The sequence below is a fragment of the Lactuca virosa genome, chromosome 1 (genome assembly GCF_052849685.1).
Source record: "Lactuca virosa cultivar CGN04683 chromosome 1, Lactuca_virosa_CGN04683_v6, whole genome shotgun sequence".
NCBI lineage: Eukaryota > Viridiplantae > Streptophyta > Magnoliopsida > Asterales > Asteraceae > Lactuca > Lactuca virosa.
Window position 1 is genome coordinate 227,107,727 of NC_136426.1, and position 15,955 is coordinate 227,123,681.

Below are 15,955 nucleotides of genomic sequence, written 5' to 3' on the forward strand. Positions count from 1 at the left end.
AAGACAAGCAAGCTACTACACAAGGTAATCTTCTAATTGTTTTTTTTTATGATTCAAATGTTGCCTTGCATGCTAGTTTAGGCTTTATGCTTTGGAAAAATAATGTTGCATGTATAATTAGAGAAAACTTAGATCCAAAGCATTAGGGTTGTATGTGCACCATAGGAATGTTAGAGTACATAAAACCCATCAATAACGTGTCATCTGAGCCTGCTCAGAAGCAAACTCCGGGCAGAACATCGCCCTCTCCGTGAACATACGGGTGATCTCCGTCACTGTCTCACCATCCTGTCTCAACTCCAAGAACTCCTGAGCTAACCGTTGCCGCTCGACGCGTGGAATGTAGCGGGCGCATAACATATCCCTGAACTGCTCCTAAGTAAACGCAGCTCTCTGCTCATCCGTGTAAGACCCAGTCATCAACCTCCACCAGTCCTTTGCCCCGGACCTCAGCAGGTTCAGGGCACATCTGACCTTCTGGTCAGTATAACATAAACATATGAAGAAACACCCATCCATGTCAGATAGCCACCTCATGGATTTGATGGGGTCCTGAGTCCTATCAAAAGTTGGGGGCTTCGTGTTATTGAAGTCTCGGTACTGGAATGCTCGACTGGCTCCTCCCCCTGCCGTTGTTACAGCTGTTGAAGCTGTTGCGGCAGCCGTCTCAGTGAGGGCTGCGTAACGCTCATCAAAATACTCCATCATGGCGGTCTTGATAGACCCAAACATCTTCGACAACTGAGCCCGAAACATCACAGTAACCTCGTCATGCAAAATCTCCCGAATCCTAGCGTCCATCTCGTCTGGCCCCATATGGCCGATAGTCTGGGGCACTACTGGTGCCTCCTGTCCGCCACCTCCTGATCCTGACGCAGATCCAGTCACAAATTGTCGAGTAACCACCATGCTGAAAATATACCAGGAAGATATCAAATATTCCATATAATAATCCGGGAACCGACTCCCAAGAAAACCTTAGGGGTTGTGACTTCCTTGCTACGCGTATGGGTCCTGTGCTTTCAGTAGTACGAGCCCATACTACCTTCCACACCTACCCATATTTGTCTCAAGTATCATCACAACGCCCTAATACTATATGTAAGCATGGCATGCGCTCAATCCTCACTCCTAGAGGAAGGCAAAATATCTCATAGCTGGCGGATTGATCCCTCACAACCCATCCATAAAACTTCCACCAACCCTGCAACACTAGTGTATGCTAGCCATACATAACGTTGGACTCTATAGACTTTCGAATACCTGATGCTACCCTAAGCCCTTCATCAAACAAGAATAGGAAATAAGTCCAAACCAAACATTCTGAGGCTATAAGATCTTAATTATGTACAACTGTGATGCATACACTAAGCAACTACAGTAATTATATCAATTTCATATAAAGAAAAACCCTAGGCTATCAGGCATCATATAATCATGCAATTCTATCATGCAATTTCTTGAAGATCCCTATCCTAGTACTAGCATGCTGTTCTAACATATCACAAAATCAAATAATCCATAAGGTATTTTGGGGTCTACTTACTGGCTCCCACTGATCGTACACTTGCATTCTCCTTTAGTATTTTGAAAACCATTTTGAAAAATCCTTTTAGAATCTTGTCCTTAGTTTGAGACTGGAGACACACGAGTTGTCACACCCTAAAACCGGAACGGCAGAATCGTTCGGGGGTGGAGGACGTCATGTTTAGTATCACGAGATATGTATATAGTAAGCAAGTAATGAACAACCATTTCATTTCGAAAGAAAGTGTTTACAATGTGTGTGTTCACAAAACATAAAATTCATACACAAATAACAAAACAAGACTTGAAGCTATAATGCTTCATCTTCTGAATCCCCAACACGAGCACCTGTCTAATAGTCTCCTGAGAATACAAGTTATTTGAAAGAGTTGGACAACAATTAAGCTGGTGAGTTCATAAGAGTTTAGTGATGTAAGTAAGTTGTAAAGTGTTGTTGAAAATGTAGATGTAAAATGGTGTTGAAAAATGTTGTAAGTTGTCAGCTCTGTTTTGGAAAAGTTCGCCTGTTCCTCTAGAAAATCATATATTTCCTTCTTTGATGGAAGTTAAGTAAAATGATACTACAACCCATTCTATGGGTACTAAGTGGGTACAAGTTATATAAGACTCAGAGTAAACAAACAATCGATTGTGCGCATCTGCCCTAAGCTCACAACCAAACAAGGAACAGGAATTAAGGCGGATAGCACACATTCCATTGGTTGTTAGATCATCGTCATATATAACCCTCGTGTAATCACTTGTTACTCATGGAGTTATTTGTAATGTTTCCGTTATATATAATGAAGAAGTTCTTTAAGAAAACCCTTATTTCTTATAATAAAATAGTGACCACAGTGACTACTTTTATAATAGCCTAGTTTATACTGCTATGTATAATCTAATATCGGATAGAAAGTTAATTGAGCGAATCTTCCCTAATTCCACAACCAAACGAGGAACAGAAATTAAGGCGGAAAGCACACATCCAACTACCTATTGGGTATTAGTTTTATACATAAAAATGGTGTATAAACTAAGGTATTATAGAGTTACTCACCTAAGGTCTTTTAAATTGAACTGGTTTAATAAAATGGATTAAACCCTTTACCGGGAAGTTTCTAGTTTTGTATACCAAAAGTACTGAAAGTATGTTTTGTACTAGAAAAACTGTGCTTTGACTCTGTGTCCTATAACCTGACCCATACCTGGTACCCTTATGATGACTCAATGTATACTAAGCATACATATATATAGAATCGGGTAGAAAATAGATTGGGTGAATTCGTTCCAAGCCCACAACCAAACAAGGAACAGGAAATGAAGCGGAGAGCACACATCCTATTACCTGTCGGACCCTATTGGTATATATATATATATATATATATATATATATATATCCTGTTATGTATACATTAAGGAATCATAAGACTAGCATTATGGTCCTATCTTTTACTCGTATCCTTCTACCAAGGCATCTTCTGTTATGTGCTAGACTCGACTGTTCCATTTGTCGTTTGTAAGAATGTATATTTTCCCTAGTTTATAACTATCTTGACTCGAAAATAGTTTGGGTTGGACTTTCAAGTGGTACCGTCACTTTATGAAAGAAAGGGAAGTGTAAGTACACAGTTGTCGTTTATAATGACATGCAGATGTACTAATAACCTAAAAACATATTTGTTTTATTACGGTTATAATGTGAAGGCTAGAACCCTTACTATACGCTCTCCCTGTCAGGAGATTAGGGGAACTAAACACGACCTCTGCAAATTCTTGCAAGCCATGTAATTCACATTAAAGTATATGATCACGTATACCCAATATAACTATCACCTATTGTTTAAAACAATGAGTTAGTGATTCATTGGTATAATTAGACCATGTATGTGTGTTCTCATGCTATAGCAACCTAACTTGTTTGTTTTGTACTGTATCTTGTACGTTCTGTTTGTTTCTAGTAATTGTGTGTTCTCTCTGTATGGTATTGTTTGATTATCTTCACTATCTGTTCTGTATGGTATTGACTCTTTGTGTGCTTCATTGTACTAGAAGTAATGAATAACATTCTCCTAAACTATACCTATTATAGCTTACTAATGTTCTACTTGGACTGTTACTGGAAAGACTCGTTTATCTACTAAGTTATGTTTGTACTTTAAAAACAAAGTTTTGTATAACTAGAAAGTAACATAACTTTAAAAGAGTTTTGAAATGTTTTGACGACTTATAAATGACATAAGTAACATTTTGAAAGATGTTTATAACAAACATTTACACAATTATCATTGTGTTCAACTTGTATTCCCCCCTTAAAACAGTTAAAACAGTTAAAAGATTCATTACGGGGTATGAACTCACCTGATGTGGGTGATTCAAACGTGTATGAGTGTAAGGATGAGAAGTTCCACGAATGAAGTCTCGAGACACAATAAGTCCTAAATGACATATAAGGACACATATTGACATGAATATAGTGTTTATAAACATCTATATGAAAGGAAACACCTTCCGGGACTAGGAAACACCTTGACCAAGTGTTGGAAGCACATGTGATTCAACAAAGGAAAGTGAAATGGCACTAACATGTGTTTACGGTTTAGGGTTTACGGTCCTAATGGGTTTACGACCGTAAACCCATGGTAACTTCTACCATTTGGTGTTTTAAGGTCTAACAAGTCAAGGTTAAGCATACTATGATCAAGTCCAAGCCTTAGGAAGTAATTGTGGCATCATTGCACCACTTTTTAGAATTTACGGCCCATGGACCATTCCTCATGAGTTTACGGCCGTAAACTCATGGTCAAACATGGCTAAGTGTTGGTTTGAAAGCTATGGATGCTTTAAGGACTTTTGCTCTATACTTGTATGAGGAAGACCACCTCAAATGAGGCTTTTGATGAGTTTACGACCCAAAGAGTTTCCGGCCATAAACTCATGGTCATTAAGATCTTGAGTGAAGTTTAAGGTCCTTCAACCATCAAGGAAGGGTTTTGGGTCACTTGCCTTGCATCCTATAGGGTTTATGGCCCTAATGGCCACCAAAAAAGGGTTTACGGTCTTGGGAGTTTACGGCCGTAAAATCCCTTTGATCTTGTGTTCTTGATGTTTTCAAGTCTCTAAGCATGGGTACTAACTAGATATGAAGTATAGGGGAGTGTACTTACGATCTAGAAGCTTGAAATGGTTGATATTGGCCAAGAACACTAGTGTGTGTTCTTGGTGTTCTTGGTGAAACTTGAAGATCTAAGAAAACATGATATTTATGGATGAATCATAAGGATGAAGCTAGTTAAGAAGGATTATCAACAAACTAGAGAAAGAACACTTACGATTTTTGAAGATCAAGCATGAAGATCGGGATGATACTTGAGAGAAAACTCATGTGTTCTTGAAGGGAAAGTGAAAGAATGAAGAAAAGTGAAGGAAATGAACTTATATGGAGGAGTTTACGGCCTACATGAGTTTACGGCCGTAAACTCCATGTTTACGGTCGTAAACTCCATTTGATGGAGTTTAGGGCTTGATTCTTGTACTGTGGCCTTTAACAGATAAATTCCAACACTTATTCCTTAAGTGTACTAGGCCTAAACTCCTTAGAAAGACCTTTAACAGGGCTAGACTCAATATTAATGAGTTTGGAACTCATTTGAGTTGATTGACTGGGCTTAAAAATCAAAATTTTTCCGGGTTGTCACATCATCCCCCGTTAGATGGAATTTCATCCCGAAATTAGCTTTCTTAGCATTACTACTGGGGTTGCGCTCTCCTAATTGGCAGAATACCCACTCGTAGACTTGGCAACTTTTCCCTTCTGTTCATGATAGGATTCATACTTGATCCATCTATCATTACCTCGTGTATACACGTCGTATATAATTAGGGTTAGTAAGACGGTCGGATGTGCGACTCTGCCCCAGGTCCACAACCAAACAAGGAACAGGAGATAGGGCGGAAACACACATACTAAATCTGCGTAATCAAAATCATATACCACCCTCGCGTATACACTGAATAGTAATAGGTGGGCTGTATTCGTCCTTAGCCTCTGTGCTCGAACTTGGTCTGCTGGACGAGCGATATTTCGTGACGGTCTGCGGATATCTGACGATAAGGCTTCGGAGGACAAAGTACTCTTCGCATGAGTACTTCGGGGTTTAGAATACGAAAGATAAAATCGAGGTTTAGGTCGGACTTTCAATACGAAGGACGAAAGTTTTGAGAACTTGCCGATCGAGGCGATAGAAACATATGAACTCAGTATGGTGAGGACCACGCCAACTCATGACGAATGAAAGCAACAGACTCTTTACTGAACAAAGTTTTGGTCAAATGAAAGAAACGTCTGATATACGACGATGTATCCCTTGTATGATCGATACTGTACTCCTAGTATGTTCGACAATGTACTCTTTGTAAATGTTCCCGTGTTTCCTGTTTTCTTTTTGAAGTTAACACTCCTACGTATCGTACCGCTATGTGCACATACATACAAACGAAAGTGCTCTAATAACTGGTGGGGATACTTTATATCATAATCCTCCTTGGTACCACTACCATCGCCTGCCATATACAAGTTATGAATATTTAACATGAACCGGGCAGTCGACTGAGTAACTCTACCTCAAATCCTCAACCAATTAAGGAATGGGGACCTAAGCAGAGTCACTCACTCTAAGTCTGCAACATCTTAGTTGCGCACAACTCTGATGTATATGGTAAGCCATAATAGCTTCTCTAAGGGATCTTTTAGTTCTCTTGAATACTGTGACCTAATTCAACATGTGAGTTGTTATAATTACTTTTAAGTGTTATCCCCAAATTTTAATCTTATATGAATATGAATTAATTTTAAAAGTAATTACTATTTCGAAAACGTACCGCTACACGTCGACGACTCCAGGGTAGATTCTCCTGCGGTGATCATCAGAATGCGTCCATCCGCGCCTGAGTTCTTTACTATCGGGCAGTTCCTCTGCAAATTTCCAGCCTCACCACAACCATAGCAGGCTTGGTTTTCGCCAGCTCCGGGGACTTGGGAGTTCGGTTGAGACGGTGCCCTGCAGAAACGGACTGTGTGTCCCTTTCTGTGGCAGTTCAGACACTGCATTTCCCGGCATACTCCGGTGTGGTGAAAGCTGCACTTTCCACACTTCGGAAGGTTTCCAGCATATCGAATGGCAGGTGCTGAAGCAGTAGGCGTCGTAGCGGCGTACATAGTGCTCGCTCGTTGCTCTTGTGGGGTGTCTTGTGTTGTTCGCTTCTTCTTTCTCTTGTTCCCCGACTTCTGATTACAGTCCTTTTCCCTCGATGGCTCGGGAATAGGGACTTTTATACCATGGCGGACTCCATGGTCGATGAGTCGCTGAGCCAGGCGTTTAGCACTATCGAACGTGGCTGGGTTAGAAGACAACACATTTCCTTGGGTCGGAGCAGTCAGAACCCAAATGTATCTTTCTATCTTCTTGCTCTCCGAGGTAATCATCCCGGGGCATAGAGCTGCTAGCTCGCTGAACTGGTCGGTGTAGGTCACTATGTCAGAGCCGACCATAGTGAGACCCCACAGCTCTTGTTCCAGCTTTTGAATTTCGCCTAACGGGCAATATTCCTCCCGCATTAACTCTTTTAGGTTTTCCCAACCTATTGAGTTAGCCACTGATAGGGTCAATGACTTAACATGGCTGTTTCACCATGTTAGGGCCTTGCCAGAGAAGGTGCAGGCAGCAAACTTCACTTTGCTTCCTTCTGGGCATAAACAGATTTCGAAGATCGACTCTGTTTTCTCGAACCATTGCATTAGGGCGATGACTCCTTCAGTCCCATTAAAGGACAATGGTTGGCATTTGGTGAAGTCCTTGTAGGAGAATTCTCTCGAGCGCCCGAGGACCTCACCTCGAGTAGAATCAGTAGGCGTTCCACCTCCATTGGTACTGATGGAGTGATATTGAGCCATGGCTGTTGCCACAGCCGCAGCCACTACAACATTTATAGCTGCCATATCGATTTGCGAAGGAGGCGGTATTGGAGTTATCGGAGTAGTGCGTTTGTTAGATCTGCGAGGAGGCATCTTTGCTAAAGGAATACAAAGATGAGACAGAATAAGTCTAAAGCAATGGACACAAGCCGAAAGCTGAAAAGACAAGGTTATCCTGGTTCTGGATGTATCGGGTCCTGACTTCCACATGGTTCTAGAAACAATTCATAAAAGAGTCTATACCTAATAAACTCTATGAATTTGAAATAACTATCCTCGAATGAATATTTGTTTCCTGAATAACTGTTACCAGTTGCATGTAAGGAAATAATCTTAACATATAATGTGAGCAGTGTTTCCACTCGCTCATTAAATTAACCGGATTATTATTTATTAGTGTGACGTGTAAGACATTTTGGTTACTTCGGCTGATCCTTCTTTGCAAACTTCTCATGAACTTGTTCTTGTTCCTCCTGGACTCTTCTGTTGTCTACTATGAGGAAGTGGTTACATCTATCTGGGCTTGTCGTGCGAGAATGAAAGTGACTAAAGAATCTATGAGCTTTAAGGTAACTTTATGGGGTGATCCTTACGGAGTCCTCCTATAATTGTACAAGGTACACAAGTTTGTATATATTTGAAGATTAAATAGACCTTCGAATAAGTGATCCTACTCCAAAACCACACCCTTAAGAGGAATGGATAGCGAAGCGTAGACCACATATTCTAAGTCTATAAGATCTTGATCATATATAAAACTTTAGGAATATACCTTGCAAGATTATAGACCTATCCGTAAGGGTCCTTGAGTTGTCACATAAGTTATTTATATGAACTAAAATACTCCTATAGTATTCTAACGTAATGTACTTGTTCTGGTGTTCAGGTAAGTTTTAACGCTGTTGCAACACCACATCATTCCCAAACACATCTCAGTCACATCTCGAATGAATATAGTTGATCAGGCTATGTTGATCCTAGCTATGATTACATAACTGTTCAGGTTGACGACAGTGCCCAACCTTTAAATACTTTTAGTTCTGTTCTCCTCGTGACATTAGTTCTATTATGTACATGTATAAGCAAGTAGGTATATTTTTATAATCTATAGTTATATTTTAAAAATATATCATTATCCAGAGAACTTAAGCCCCATTGTATTTATAGTTGTATATATTTTATCGGTTGATATACTTAGTTCACTATAAACAATGCTCTGATACCAATCTGTCACATCCCAAAACCGGAACGGCGGAATCGTTCGGGGGTGGAGGACATCATGTTTAGTATCACGAGATATGTATATGGTAACAACCATTTCATTTCGAAAGAAAGTGTTTACAATGTGTGTGTTCACAAAACATAAAATTCATACACAAATAACAAAACAAGACTTGAAGCTATAATGCTTCATCTTCTGAATCCCCAACACGAGCACCTGTCTAATAGTCTCCTGAGAATACAAGTTATTTGAAAGAGTTGGTCAGCAATTAAGCTGGTGAGTTCATAAGAGTTTAGTGATGTAAGTAAGTTGTAAAGTGTTGTTGAAAATGTAGATGTAAAATGGTGTTGAAAAATGTTGTAAGTTGTAAGCTCTGTTTTGGAAAAGTTCGCCTGTTCCTCTAGAAAATCATATATTTCCTTCTTTGATGGAAGTTAAGTAAAATGATACTACAACCCATTCTATGGGTACTAAGTGGGTACAAGTTATATAAGACTCAGAGTAAACAAACAATCGATTGTGCGCATCTGCCCTAAGCTCACAACCAAACAAGGAACAGGAATTAAGGCGGATAGCACACATTCCATTGGTTGTTAGATCATCGTCATATATAACCCTCGTGTAATCACTTGTTACTCATGGAGTTATTTGTAATGTTTCCGTTCTATATAATAAAGAAGTTCTTTAAGAAAACCCTTATTTCTTATAATAAAATAGTGACCACAGTGACTACTTTTATAATAGCCTAGTTTATACTGCTATGTATAATCTAATATCGGATAGAAAGTTAATTGAGCGAATCTTCCCTAATTTTACAACCAAACGAGGAACAAAAATTAAGGCGGAAAGCACACATCCAACTACCTATTGGGTATTATTTTTATACATAAAAATGGTGTATAAACTAAGGTATTATAGAGTTACTCACCTAAGGTCTTTTAAATTGAACTGGTTTAATAAAATGGATTAAACCCTTTACCGGGAAGTTTCTAGTTTTGTATACAAAAAGTACTGAAAGTATGTTTTGTACTAGAAAAACTGTGCTTTGACTCTGTGTCCTATAACCTGACCCATACCTGGTACCCTTATGATGACTCAATGTATACTAAGCATACATATATATAGAATCGGGTAGAAAATAGATTGGGTGAATTCGTTCCAAGCCCACAACCAAACAAGGAACAGGAAATGAAGCGGAGAGCACACATCCTATTACCTGTCGGACCCTATTGGTATATATATATATATATATATATATATATATATATATATATATATATATATCCTGTTATGTATACATTAAGGAATCATAAGACTAGCATTATGGTCCTATCTTTTACTTGTATCCTTCTACCAAGGCATCTTCTGTTATGTGCTAGACTCGACTGTTCCATTTGTCGTTTGTAAGAATGTATATTTTCCCTAGTTTATAACTATCTTGACTCGAAAATAGTTTGGGTTGGACTTTCAAGTGGTACCGTCACTTTATGAAAGAAAGGGAAGTGTAAGTACACAGTTGTCGTTTATAATGACATGCAGATGTACTAATAACCTAAAAACATATTTGTTTTATTACGGTTATAATGTGAAGGCTAGAACCCTTACTATACGCTCTCCCTGTCAGGAGATTAGGGGAACTAAACACGACCTCTGCAAATTCTTGCAAGCCATGTAATTCACATTAAAGTATATGATCACGTATACCCAATATAACTATCACCTATTGTTTAAAACAATGAGTTAGTGATTCATTGGTATAATTAGACCATGTATGTGTGTTCTCATGCTATAGCAACCTAACTTGTTTGTTTTGTACTGTATCTTGTACGTTCTGTTTGTTTCTAGTAATTGTGTGTTCTCTCTGTATGGTATTGTTTGATTCTCTTCACTATTTGTTCTGTATGGTATTGACTCTTTGTGTGCTTCATTGTACTAGAAGTAATGAATAACATTCTCCTAAACTATACCTATTATAGCTTACTAATGTTCTACTTGGACTGTTACTGGAAAGACTCGTTTATCTACTAAGTTATGTTTGTACTTTAAAAACAAAGTTTTGTATAACTAGAAAGTAACATAACTTTAAAAGAGTTTTGAAATGTTTTGACGACTTATAAATGACATAAGTAACATTTTGAAAGATGTTTATAACAAACATTTACACAATTATCATTGTGTTCAACTTGTATTCCCCCCTTAAAACAGTTAAAACAGTTAAAAGATTCATTACGGGGTATGAACTCACCTGATGTGGGTGATTCAAACGTGTATGAGTGTAAGGATGAGACGTTCCACGAATGAAGTCTCGAGACACAATAAGTCCTCAATGACATATAAGGACACATATTGACATGAATATAGTGTTTATAAACATCTATATGAAAGGAAACACCTTCCGGGACTAGGAAACACCTTGACCAAGTGTTGGAAGCACATGTGATTCAACAAAGGAAAGTGAAATGGCACTAACATGTGTTTACGGTTTAGGGTTTACGGTCCTAATGGGTTTACGACCGTAAACCCATGGTAACTTCTACCATTTGGTGTTTTAAGGTCTAACAAGTCAAGGTTAAGCATACTATGATCAAGTCCAAGCCTTAGGAAGTAATTGTGGCATCATTGCACCACTTTTTAGAGTTTACGGCCCATGGACCATTCCTCATGAGTTTACGGCCGTAAACTCATGGTCAAACATGGCTAAGTGTTGGTTTGAAAGCTATGGATGCTTTAAGGACATTTGCTCTATACTTGTATGAGGAAGACCACCTCAAATGAGGCTTTTGATGAGTTTACGGCCCAAAGGAGTTTCCGGCCGTAAACTCATGGTCATTAAGATCTTGAGTGAATTTTAAGGTCCTTCAACCATCAAGGAAGGGTTATGGGTCACTTGCCTTGCATCCTATAGGGTTTATGGCCCTAATGGCCACCAAAAAAGGGTTTACGGTCTTGGGAGTTTACGGCCGTAAAATCCCTTTGATCTTGTGTTCTTGATGTTTTCAAGTCTCTAAGCATGGGTACTAACTAGATATGAAGTATAGGGGAGTGTACTTATGATCTAGAAGCTTGAAATGGTTGATATTGGCCAAGAACACTAGTGTGTGTTCTTGGTGTTCTTGGTGAAACTTGAAGATCTAAGAAAACATGATATTTATGGATGAATCATAAGGATGAAGCTAGTTAAGAAGGATTATCAACAAACTAGAGAAAGAACACTTACGATTTTTGAAGATCAAGCATGAAGATCGGGATGATACTTGAGAGAAAACTCATGTGCTCTTGAAGGGAAAGTGAAAGAATGAAGAAAAGTGAAGGAAATGAACTTATATGGAGGAGTTTACGGCCTACATGAGTTTACGGCCGTAAACTCCACGTTTACGGTCGTAAACTCCATTTGATGGAGTTTAGGGCTTGATTCTTGTACTGTGGCCTTTAGCAGATAAATTCCAACACTTATTCCTTAAGTGTACTAGGCCTAAACTCCTTAGAAAGACCTTTAACAGGGCACATATTGACATTAATATAGTGTTTATAAACATCTATATGAAAGGAAACACTTTTTAGAGTTTACGGCGCATGGACCATTCCTCATGAGTTTACGGCCGTAAACTCATGGTCAAACATGGCTAAGTGTTGGTTTGAAAGCTATGGATGCTTTAAGGAATTTTGCTCTAAACTTGTATGAGGAAGACCACCTCAAATGAGGCTTTTGATGAGTTTACGGCCCAAAGGAGTTTCCGGCCGTAAACTCATGGTCATTAAGATCTTGAGTGAAGTTTAAGGTCCTTCAACCATCAAGGAGGGGTTCTGGGTCACTTGCCTTGCATCCTATAGGGTTTATGGCCCTAATGGCCACCAAAAAAGGGTTTACGGTCTTGGGAGTTTACGGCCGTAAAATCCCTTTGATCTTGTGTTTTTGATGTTTTCAAGTCTCTAAGCATGGATACTAACTAGATATGAAGTATAGGGGAGTGTACTTACGATCTAGAAGCTTGAAATGGTTGATATTGGCCAAGAACACTAGTGTGTGTTCTTGGTGAAACTTGAAGATCTAAGAAAACATGATTTTTATGGATGAATCATGAGGATGAAGCTAGTTAAGAAGGATTATCAACAAACTAGAGAAAGAACACTTACGATTTTTGAAGATCAAGCATGAAGATCGGGATGATACTTGAGAGAAAACTCATGTGTTCTTGAAGGGAAAGTGAAAGAATGAAGAAAAGTGAAGGAAATGAACTTATATGGAGGAGTTTACGGCCTACATGAGTTTACGGCTGTAAACTCCATGTTTACGGTCGTAAACTCCATTTGATGGAGTTTAGGGCTTGATTCTTGTACTGTGGCCTTTAGCAGATAAATTCCAACACTTATTCCTTAAGTGTACTAGGCCTAAACTCCTTAGAAAGACCTTTAACAGGGCTAGACTCAGTATTAATGAGTTTGGAACTCATTTGAGTTGATTGACTGGGCTTAAAAATCAAAATTTTTCCGGGTTGTCACACGAGTGTTTCCTCCAATTCACTCAAACCAAGGCTCTGATACCAACTTGTAACACCCATAAAATTCAAGCCAATTTAAAACTTTTTAAAACATTTAAAACCATTAAGTTATTACAATTTGTTTCCAAAATAGTTTAAACATCAAAGTATCCCCAAATTCAAATCATGAAAATATAAGGAGGTGCACGATCACCCCTTCGCCTTCCCGCGATCATCAGAAGTACCTGAAACATAATCAACAACTGTAAGTCTGAAGCTTAGCGAGTTCCCCCAAAATACCAACACCATACAATCATAATTATATCATATAAACAACAACATGCATAATGAGCCATCAACCTGACTGAACCGCCTCATAGGCCATCAGTCTATCTGGACTGCTCTCCGAGCCATCAGCACGTCTGGACCGCGTCTCAGGGCCTTTAGCTTATCCGGACCACTCGCTGGGCCTTCGGCCTGACTAGTATGCCCTAACCGGGTATGCAGTCTATCTGGTCCGCCCTGGGTATGTTGGCCTACAGCACAAAGCAGGACCTGCCTCAACCCAACCCCCAATCAAACAATCATGTGCACATAAATATCATACGCTAGCTAGCATGTACAGATAGTCATACAGATCTAACAGATCACTAACATGGCAACCATCCTATAACCAGGATAACGATCTAACTGATCACTAACATAGCAACCATATTAGAACCAGGATACCGATCTAACAAATCACTAACATAGCAACCATCCTATAACCAGGATATCGATCTAACAAATCACTAACATAGCATAATCCTATAACCAGGATACCGATCTAAAAGATCACTAACATAACAACCATCCTATAACCAGGATAAAAATCATAAAGGGTCGGCCTTGGTGCCGTAGACCCTGTTGATATAGTGAGAAGAACTCACCTCACGATGTCGAACTGTAGTGATAAGATCAACTCCCGAATCACAGTCACGAGCTCAACCACCTATAACCACCATAGGACCAAGTCCATCAGAATCCCAAATTACTAAAATACCCTCAAAAGTCTAACTGGTCAACCCTTGGTCAAAGTCAAAGTCAACGGTTAAAGTCAACAGTCCATGTTGACCAAACTCGTCGAGTGCAGCTAGCAACTCGTCGAGTTCCTTAAGAACTTAGGAAATCATAAAAACTCTAATTGACTCGTCGAGTTTCCAGACAACTCGCCGAGTCCATGCGGGGTCCAAATTTCGGGGAAAACCCTAACTAACTCGTCGAGTCGTTTTATTGACTCGCCGAGTTCATGCTGAACCAAAACAAGCAATCTTCATCCGACTCGTCGAGTCCCTTCAGTCCATTACTCATCCAGACGTTTTCAAGATACCCCAAAGCTCCATATTGCAAATCTAACCTCCTAGTGTAACACTTTATTTTTTAAGTAGCTTCAAATTCATCCCTTGAATTTTAATTATGTCATTTTTGGCCCTTGGTTTGGAAGGAAGTGGCAAAATGGTGATTTTAGGAATCTGAAGTAGTACGATGGGCGTACATATGAGCACGCTAAGCGTACTAGGGCGTGCCCTAGTATGCTGGGCGTACACATATGTACGCTGGGCGTACGTGTGCCAGGGTGGAACCCTAAATTTTAGGGTTTGTGGAGTATTTAAGCACCTTATGGACCATTTCCTCTCATCTCTTTCAGCCTCCACACCTCCCTTAGCCGACTTGAGAGAACTCTAGCCTCCTAGTGATCATTCTTGAGCTTAGAAGTGTGTTTTGTGCCTTTAAGAAGAAGCTTGTGCATCAAGGAGTCAAGGAGGGAAGATTGGCTTGTAGATCTTGGTTCATCATCTGTTTTGGGAGCTCCAGAAGGTACAACGTTGTTACCTTTGTGCCTATTTCTTCTAGATCTATCCTTGGTAGCTTATTTGCATTCTCTTGTCCCATATAGTCCCATTATAATGCATGGATCATTTTGGATGATATGAGCTGTCCTTTCAAACCCTAGGATGGGTCTTAAGGCATAAAAATGAGGTCCCTTGAGCTAGTTTGGTCCCTTGTTCTTTGTAGGAGGTCTTAATGGATTAAGACCATGTATTGAGCCCTTTTCAGCCGACCAAAGTCTTAAAGTTTAAGACTTTATGGTTCTAAAGCACATTTGAGCAGTGGATCTGAATTTTAAGCTCAAGTGCTTAATCCCTTAAGAACTTATGAAAGTTTTAAGACCTGCGAGGTTACGCCCCGCGTACTCGGTCAGCATCCCCGTATCTTGGTCAATGCGAGGCCTCATGTACGCTGAGCGTACCTTAGGAGTACGCTCCGCGTACGCGACTGTTTTGGGCTTCTTTGCTTTGGGCTTCGAGTATTGGGTCATCTGTTTGGGCCTTGATGTTCGGGCCCTAATGGACTCTCTGGATTGGTGAGTCTTGGGCCAATTGGAGGATTAGACCTTTGGAAAAGGCCCGATAAGGATTCAGGCCCAATTTGGAAAATTAGGCCAATAATGGGCCTTGTATATGTGGACTTTTGGATCATGGATTTGGTAGTGGGCCTTGGCCCAAATTAGAGAAAAGGCAAAATGGACTATTATGCTATGTGGGACCCTTGGTCAAGATTGATATTCTAATTGTTGACTTAGTACTCGTTATTTGGATAGTTCAGGATTTTGGTGAGACACCGATTCAGGAGTTCAATTCTTCAGTTGAGATCGACCTTGCGAGGTGAGTTCTCCTCACTATATCAACAAGGTCTACGGAACCAAGGCCGACC